The 9628-nt window shown below is 38.5% G+C and overlaps 1 long non-coding RNA gene across 1 annotated transcript; it reads left to right on the top strand.

Annotated features, from left to right (window-relative positions):
* The first annotated feature begins 2220 nt into the window (after window positions 1-2220).
* Window positions 2221-8635, top strand: LOC144528904 (uncharacterized). The gene is made up of 4 exons (XR_013502944.1): window positions 2221-2313; window positions 4403-4473; window positions 4605-4756; window positions 6507-8635. It is a non-coding gene; the product is annotated as an uncharacterized LOC144528904 (long non-coding RNA).
* The last annotated feature ends 993 nt before the right edge of the window (window positions 8636-9628 follow it).

The following is a 9628-nucleotide window of genomic DNA, read 5'->3' as shown; positions in this document are numbered from 1 at the left end:
CCATTATATGGTACCTGCTCGACTCGCCTTTTTTGGTTTTCCATTAGGAAAAAAAGTCCCTGGTACCTGCTAACAGGTACTTTTTTTAGTACCACCTCCGTCGAGGTTCCAAGCAAGCTGAGCCGATACCAAAAGGTGACGTGAAAGCGACAGAGGAGGGTGTCCTGATCAAACGACCATTTTTAAATAGTTTAGCCAGCTGTGTTTTTTTTGCTGCCTCCAGCTTCATTTGAAACAAAATGTGTCTTCTGGCTGTGGCAACAACAACACACCTTCGACGTTCTGTGTGTGTGTGTGTGTGTGTGTGTGTGTGTGTGTGTGTGTGTGTGTGTGTGTGTGTGTGTGTGTGTGTGTGTGTGTCGCGTTAGGTCACGGCAGTGTACTGCGGCGCCGAATGACGATCAGCTAAGCTCGCCTCATGCATGAGGCAGTACTAAATCTGCAATAGAAAAAGGAGGACAGGGCACCGCGGCCAAGTCGAGTCGAGCCGAGCCGAGTAGAGCTGGTACTAGCAGTGGAAAAACACCATAAGTGTTGACCTTGGCCAACTGTAGGACAGTACATACAGTGGATACAGAGCAACAAAAGAAACAAATTTACACCACTCCCACAATACTCATACTCATATCCATCTCTCAGACCTGCTTATTTGAATACCAACGTGGTTTATGATGGACATAAACTTCTGTCTCTCATTGTAATAGTGCACACTTTAACAAAAATGTGAAATAAATACAAACATTTAACAGGTATCCCTATATATTTTAATCTCACATCATTGCTTAATGCTATTTTACTCAAAATCCACATTTCACATAAATACTGTTGCCTCCTGTTACACTTCTAAGATCAAATATGTCTTTCTCTTTACTGAAGAATGCTGGAAGCAATTTCTTCTTTTACTCCTTTACTCCACTCTTTCCAATACTATCACAGAAATCATGGATGTGTTATGATAACAGGATTAAAGACTGAAGTTTTTCTCTTCTTAATATGCTTTGATTGGCGGCTATATAACAGAAATATTGAGACTTTGACATGATGTCATAAACACAAAAATAGCTAAACATAAAGATATTAAACTTTTATGGTTCAACAATCCATAACACGAAGAGCAAGACTTAACCTTTTACTCTCCATATAGTGTGAGGATAAGGGAAGGCAGGTTCATTTGGGTAGCACCTTTTAACATCATCATCATCGGTACACTCACTCAAAACAAGTATCACTGTATGTACTAAGTTGTAGACAAGTCAATTATATGACAAGCAGGAAGCCAGTGTAACACTTTCCTGATATTAGTGAGGACTCGCTTGCTTTTTGTTTTAATCCTGCTGAAACAAGTCCTTAAATCATTGATATATTCTTAAAGTGCTCATATTATGCTCATTTTCAGGTTCAGAATTGTATTTAGAGGTTATATCAGAATAGGTTTACATAGTTTAATTTTCAAAAAACACCATATTTTTGTTGTACTGCACATTGCTGCAGCTCCTCTTTTCACCCTGTGTGTTGAGCTCTCCGTTTTAGCTACAGAGTGAGGAATCACACTTCTGTTCCATCTTTGTTGGGAGTCACACATGTGCAGTACCTAGGTAAGGACAACCAGCCAGTCAGTTGCAGAGTATGAGGGCGTGCCACGCTAGCAGCTAGGCGAGCATTATAACGTGTGTTACAAAGTGACGCATGTTCGTCACACTAGGATTAGGCAATGTGTAGGGTTAGGGTTAGGTTTATGTTTAGGGTTAGGGTTCAGGTTAGGGTTAGGTGCCATGAAGTCAACGGTCGCAGCGCTGCCTTGAAGTTAATTAGGCAATGTTTATGGTTAGGGTTACGTTTGGGTGCCACACAATAAATAACTTAAATAATTTAAAATACATCATAGAATAAAACCACACTGTTAGTAAAATGCATAAAACTAATGGCATGTGTATTATTATGTTAAAATCTTGAGGCAAGTAATTCAATAATAATAATAATAATAAATCTTAGCAACAAAGAAAGAAGCACAATCAAATTATTAAAATACACTCTTAGAAATCGCTGTAGATTTAGCAGCACAGTACTGTAAAAACCTACAGTACAATACCACATTTCTTCATTACAGTAAAATACTTCATTTTATGTTGCATTGTGGGTAATTTTTTACAGTATATTTTAGGCTTGCTGTAACCTGGCTGTAATATGCCATGGCAATAATACAGCATTACTTTAAAAAACGACTCCTGATGTCAGTTACTCAGACAGAACACCAAACTGGCCCCCAGATACTGAAGGAGAAGCCTTGCTAGTGGGGGATGTTTGGAAGTTTTGGTAAGTTTGGTTTATTTTATGTATTTCATGCTAACTTTTATCATAATGTTTCATGATTATACGCTCAAGTGTAACGTTACCACAACATTGTTCTTTTTTATAGTGTGGGGTGCACTGGGCATCCTAATGTTGCGATATCCTCACACAGAGTACTTTTCTAGCTAATCTTGTGACTTTAGTGTGGATAGCAAGTGGCTATAGAGGGTTTTCACGACGCGTCATCAGACCCGAAGTCGCCATGTTGGAGGTACTCCGCATCACAACAAAGCACAGGCGCTGAAGTAGATCCCAAACGGCGTCAAGGAAAATGGTTAATTATTGCCGTGTTTTAGGTTGTACCAATAGGTCAGACCGAGAAAAACATTTGAAATATTATCGACTTCCAAAAGTTATTAAAAACCAGGGAGAGGAATGCCAGAAGTTATCAGAGGAAAGGAGGCACTTGTGGTTGGCAAAGCTCAACCACAATCTATGAGGGAAAAATCTGTCTTGTTCAGTCTTTGAAATGAAAAACAAAACTATTGAGAGTCACTTGGCTACACCTTGAGTATCGCAATTATATCATAAAGTTAAGGTTAGGTTGATTAAAGACGTTATTGCATTACTTACTTTAGCCTTCACAACACATTGGTTGTTAATGACTTGGTACTGCGTCTCCCTCACCCATCCACACACCATCTGGTTATAAGCCTTCAAACTTTTGTAGGATTTAAGGTCTTCCGCTGTGTATGGGCTCGGCGAGAAAACCAGGTAGTTGACTATATCGGGATATGCAACTGAAGGAAGAATCACCGGGTCGCCATGGATCCAAGAAGAGGGAGCCAACTTGTAGGGATCTGCATCTAAACTGTAATTTCTCAAAATATCGCGCCTTTTTTTGTGGTCCAAGTCCTTCCATGCCCTTGCATCTTGGACGCGTTTTGATGAGCTTTTCTGTTGTTTAGACAAAGTATTAAAGTATTCAAAGTGCACAATACTCCATTACTCCATTCAGTTGTTTACACCGAGTGCCTCCAATATGGCCGCGTCTCCAGGTTACCGCCCAGAACGTGACGTCGGTGAAAACCCTCTATCCTCTGAACATATTGTAGCCTACAGTTAATTGCATATCTTGTTTTTTTTTCTCTGAACAAAATACCCTTACATTTGTTCATACTAACTTACTTGTTACAGTTAACGTTACGTTAACATTAGTCTAGCTAGTAAGTACGGGTCATGCCCATTACTTTCCAGACGCCGTTAACATATTGCTCAGTTTAAAAGACCTGGGTTCCCCTTTACACATATAGCTAGCTAATACTCCTATTTTATAACATATGCCTTTGTATGACTCCTAAAGAAAGGCTTTTCATTTCGGCTTGTATTTCACTTAAACAGCTATTCTGTAAACTAATTTTAAACTAAAGTGAGATGAAAAAAAGCTAGCTAGTTAACGTTACTGTTTGACATCCCAAAACAACGCCAGTCAGCATGTCCACGGAGCTTTTATAACTTATTATTTCATTAAGTTAGAGTTCTGCTTCGTGAAACATGATGCCGATTTGATCAGAATAACTTAGTGAATTACGAAAAGTCTGTTTGATAATTTTATTTACAGAAATGACTGTCTGAGGCAAACGTCCATTAATATATCATTAAATTAAACAGAGCCGAGCTTTACCAGTAAACATCTACTCCTTCTTAAAGCTCATTTATGTTTTCTTACGACTCATAAACATTCACTAACTATTTCGGCGATCATGATTTAACATAATTTGGTTTTAACTTTAACTCCATGTAAAGTGATTAATGATGTTTTCCAGGTAACATTAATGTTCGTCTGCTTAACGTCGCAGTTTACACATTTTTATTACTACTGATTCATTAAATCGGAGTTCTACAGAGTCAAACATGACGCCGAATTTAACGGTAGCAGAATAACTAACTTATTAAGAAAAGGTATTTTTTGTCAGGTAACAAACATCAGTACCTATTGTCTCATAACCAGTAATGACATCCAAAGTGAACCCACATTCATCACTATAGTCTACTCATGTTTCCTGGGACACTATAACAACTCTTTGCTTAATGTTGTTTTATCATGATGCAGGTCACTGCAACCCAAGCAGACATTGAGGCACATCAGATGACCAGACAGACACCCCCACCTTCATTATGATGGTAAGTAAAATACAATCCCTTTATAATGGAATCCCGTCAGTTCCTTCCATTGCGCATCACAATAGTAATAATATATGTGTATGATTTCAGAATAAAATACTGTAGGTAACAGCTTTTTGTATTATTTTCAGGTGGGGGAATTGTCATCATGAGAGCTGGACAGCAGTGAAACATTTGCAGCTGCCTGCTGCTGCTCTTTGTGGAAACATGTTGAAGGATATCAACACTATCACATTTGACTGAAAGTTGCTGCAGCTCTCTGGGCTGAACTTGCTGGAAAAATGTGAATGTCGTCCAAGACAGGAAAATGTTTAAAATTTTAAAAATGTTTAAATAATTATTATTATTTTTTTTTTTTTTTTTTTTTGTTTGGATTGCCTTTTGATTTGTATTTGTTATTCTGAAGTATACCTTATTAGTAGTACAATATTAGTAGCTGGAGATTATTATATAATATTATTTATAATAGTAATGATCAATAATAGAGTAATAATTAACAGTAATGTATCAAATTAATAAAACTACATATTACATTACAATAGCATCAAATTACAAAATACCATAAAAATACAGTAAAATACTGTTTTGTACTTTTACAGTATTGTTATATATACTGTAAATTGCATTACAGTACAGCTGCAGTAGTTTGCTGTAAAATCGATTTACAGTAACTTATTGGCAACCGTGCTGCCTGTAATTTACTGTAATATACAAAGAAATTGTTTACAGTGTATAGATAAGGCAGAATAAAAGTTATAAAGGACAACCAAGGCATCTTTAAAATATTTATTAGAAAAGTTAAGGTTAGGGTTAGGTGCCTTGAAGTCAACGGTCACAGTGCTGCCTTGAAGGAGACGTTGGGGGCTTAAAACACCATTGAGCGTAAAAGTATGACTGTATTTCACTGTAGAGGATTCTAACACTGGGACGTACAGCAGTCTGCCGCTAAACTTATGAGCTAAAAGACCCAAACCAGCACCGGTCACTAGTGTTGTCGGAAAAACAGACAGCCAGGACTAAATGTTGCGTTTACTTAAAACTGGTAAGCCTCGTGGTGCATTCAAAGTTATTGTAAAATACCCTTTTCTCATCTGTTCTTGTCTTTTAACAGCAATTTACTGGTGAAAGAAGTAATTATTGTTTTAAAGTTATTATTACATTTTTAACAATCATTTAAATTCCCCCCTTTTTTGTGCTGATCCAAAAATGTATCCGATCTGTGACTCAAAACCGTGATCCGAACCGGGAGTTTTGTGACCCGTTGCACCCCTATTTGAGAGGGATGGGAACTTATATTGAAAGCCATATTCTCATTGTTTAATAAAATGTGTGGTATAGTTACATAAGAAATGAATTGCTCCAAATATAGGCAGTTTAAATCATGGCAACCGTATTGTCAATTTCGGCAACCAAAAGCTTATGCCTGGTTGCCAAGACGGCAACCACTTTGAAAAGTTAGCGTTGAGCCCTGTTTAGTTCAGTACATTTTTCTTTTGTCCTTGTTTATTCCCCCCTGAGGATCAAGAAAAAAAGTTAAGCTCAAGTCAGTCAAGTCAATAGTTTTTTTTGTCAACTACGTAGTTTCAATTCCGTTAGGGGCCCCTTATATATATATATATATATATATATATATATATATATATATATATAAGGGGCCAATATATCAATCTTTAGCTAAGTAGTAGCTAGTATTTCTCACTGTAGCTGGCGTGCATACCTGACCGCTAGTTCTTTTTTTCCTGTCTTGCTTAATTTTCCCCTTTTACCCCTGGCTGGATATCAACCCTTTCTACAGGCCTCTAGCGCCCTCTACTAAATATCTTGAAAACTGCAATATTAACTACAATCCAAATTTGTTTTGTTTCTGATACATTTATGTTGGTTACATGCAATCTGACCTGACATTTCATAATCAGCCAGTAGGCTAACAAATGCTTTTGAACTCGCTACCTGCATCATTGAAAACTAGCTTTGCAGCTAATTAATGTAAAACTCTTTCTGTATGAAATCACTATCTTTGTTATTGTTTACAGGGCTGACTGTCCTTGGTATCAGCTGGTACCATGTGAATTAACTGGAATGTTTGCTGGGAAGGAAGGTGGAAAACTGTTGGGAAATGAACCAGAAAAGTGATGCAGATGATATCTCAATGAATTTTCGCCAAAACATTTCCCCTGACAGTGGCACTGCTTTCAAACAATTGACACCTCCTGGGGTGAGGATCAGATATGATTAGTTTATTATAGATTACGTGAGCCTTTGTCCACTTTCCACCATCTTTAACAAGGCCACAAAAATGTGTATCCTCCTCTTCTACCATCACTGCTTAAATGTTTGTCTTTGTCTCTTCTTTTGTAACAGGAAATGTGGGGACATCAATGCAGAGTAGAAGCTTTAGCCAATGAGCTAAAAAGCTTCTCTTCTGGCCACTTGACTCAAATCACCCATTTGAACTGGACAGGATTCCTTTCTTTTCTTTCATACATTGTTTACAGAATTTAGCTTGTATCCAAATTACCATAATACACACTGAAACCAATTGTTTCTGCAGGTCTAATCTGTAATTGTGTTGCCTTCTGGGAATACAACCTGTTACTGCGTTAGAAGTGAACACAGTGGCTACATTGAGTCCAAATGAGTCATCTGCAGCAGAACATTTGCTGCATTGATAGGTATTACCTGGAAATCAGAGCCGGTTTCCACATGAGTGCTGGGCCACTACACATCCCACACAGTTGTGCCAGTGAAATATAAGCTGGGTGGAGATTCAGAGTCAGTGGTGAGTGTGGGTGTGTATGTGTGGACTGCACTGCAAACTGAACCACAGGATGGTATATCATTGTTACTCCTCCCTGCTGCAGCCCTGCAGTCCAAACTGTGTTATTTCCCTGAACATAGATACTGTGGCGGAAAGTCCTTGAGACCAGTGACTTTTCTTCCTCCCTCCCTCCCTCCCTCACTCTCTCTTTCTTTCTCATGGCGAGGCTGACACTGAGCCGGAGAGCAGCTCTGTTGGCCTTGATAGAATTACAGTTGCAAAGTGCACCGCGGCTGGCACCCAGGATGTCAGGGTGAGAAAATCAGGGACTCTCCAAGACTCCCTGGTGAGTAGTAAAGGGCAGATGAGGAGAATAGATAACCAGTCTCTATTCTTGCATTTCACTTTCACATTTCAAGGACAAGTGAGTGAGTGTTCCTGAAATGTGCCACTGAGATTCGAAAATCAATTGGAATGAGCTTTCAATCTCGATTGAAATCAAAAGCAGGATCGACATTTCTCCCAGGACTTTTTTTTCTCTCCACCCAGCCTACTTGCGCACATCCGAAGAAAAAGGCAACAACACACGTGCAGTGTAGCTAACAAGCATGCAGCTGAAGACACAGCGAAACGTTAGCCCACCAGTTGCCTGCAGCTGCACTTTTCCAAACACCGTGGCCACTGCCGGGAGATACCAGTGTGGTAACATTTAGTCTTCCCCAGGAGTTATGTACACAAACAACGAACGGTAAAGTGAGTGGATTTAATGGTGCATTCAGATGCACATCGTAAACTCATAGTGCATTCAGTTGCACCTTGTAAACTCTAAGAAACTCAAACTTGTTGTAAAATACCCTTCTGCCATCTAGTGGTTCCCAATGTGGCATAGCTGTCAATGCTGAAAAAAAAGAGATTCACGACACCTCTAGTATAATGCCTTCTGTGGCTTTGTCAGGTCTGAGAAAAAAACCAGGAGTGCCCTTTATTGAGGGTCTACTTATAGGCTTTTTCCAGAACTTATAACAACATCTCGTCGTCTTCATTATTTTGCTCAGTTGTCATCACATTACATATGGAACTGCGTTCACATTATAACAGGTAACTTCCTAGAGTCTCTGCTAGTGAGGTGGCAACTGGTCCGGACCAAGAAAAAATCTGGACCGTGACTGCATGTAAAAGCCTGCCTTGACATTTTACACTCCGGTTTTTGTATGGATTAAAGAAGTGAGATATAATTTGTGTTAATTATTAAGGTGCTGATGGGTGGATTTTGTTACTTTTGTACAGAGCCAGGCTAGCTATTTCCCTGTTTCCAGTATTTGTGCTTAGCTAAGTTAGCTTTTACACAAGAGAGTGGTATCAATCTTCTCATCTAACTCTCGTCAAGAAATAGTATTGATTTGAACTTTTTTTATGAACTTTCAGGCTCAAATTTTGTTGATTTATTTATATTTTGCATTGCCCATGAATTGTTGTATTCAAAGTGACATTTTCACATTGAACTGTATACCTGATGTCTCAGTAGTTTTATCAGATCCTAAAAAGAACTGAGTCATTTGAGAGACTACTTAAAGTAAAAACAAAAAGAAAAACATGGGTCACTGTGGTCTTGGGGTGTCTGTAATGTGCTTACAGTCATGCTGTTGGTTGAGTGAAGCGTAGGTGTCTGCATGTATCTGTGCGTGCATGCATGACCACAAGGCCACTGATTGTCATCATGTCAGCGCTGACATGATAACAACCACGGGGTTTCCTTGGTTGTGTCCAGGATGTTTTCCGAAATTCAAGTGCATGCCGTTGTTTCAACCATGAAACCACAAAAGGAAATATTTGATTATTTTTGTTCCCACTCCCAGATATACATCTCAATTCAAACATCTTAAAGTTATATTTCCATACACAAAATAATGTTCCTCATAATGGCAGGCAGTGAAGCAAATGAAACGTCTATGTAAACCATAAACTCTGACACGTTTGTAGTCTTGAAAAGGAAAGTGAAAGATGGAGGAGGAAGTTGATCAAGTTGCATGGACGTATTATGAGCTACAGGGTTTATGGGTATTGTGGTCTTAATATGGAAAAACACTTGTGCAAACACTACCACTGGCATGAGAGGGTGGGGGATTTTCTTATAATGATTGTATCAAAATATCTCTGACATTTTGTGTTTGCGTTTGTATGTGTATTAAGCAATGCTACTTAAAAAAAGGTTGCACTTAATTGTCATTGTTTCTCTCACTGCCATTGCTATAAAGTTTTACATTAAGCACAAAAATGTCTAGATTCAACACTGAGAGAGGACAGGGGTCAGTGCCCAGAGGTCTTAACACTTTTGGTATGAATTTTAAGTTAAAGGATTTTGATCCAATTTATCATTTTTAGCAGTATTGTCTTTTT

This window comes from Sander vitreus, chromosome 14 (assembly GCF_031162955.1).
Source record: "Sander vitreus isolate 19-12246 chromosome 14, sanVit1, whole genome shotgun sequence".
Classification (NCBI taxonomy): Eukaryota; Metazoa; Chordata; class Actinopteri; order Perciformes; family Percidae; genus Sander; species Sander vitreus.
This window is presented reverse-complemented; position numbering and strand designations above follow the sequence as displayed.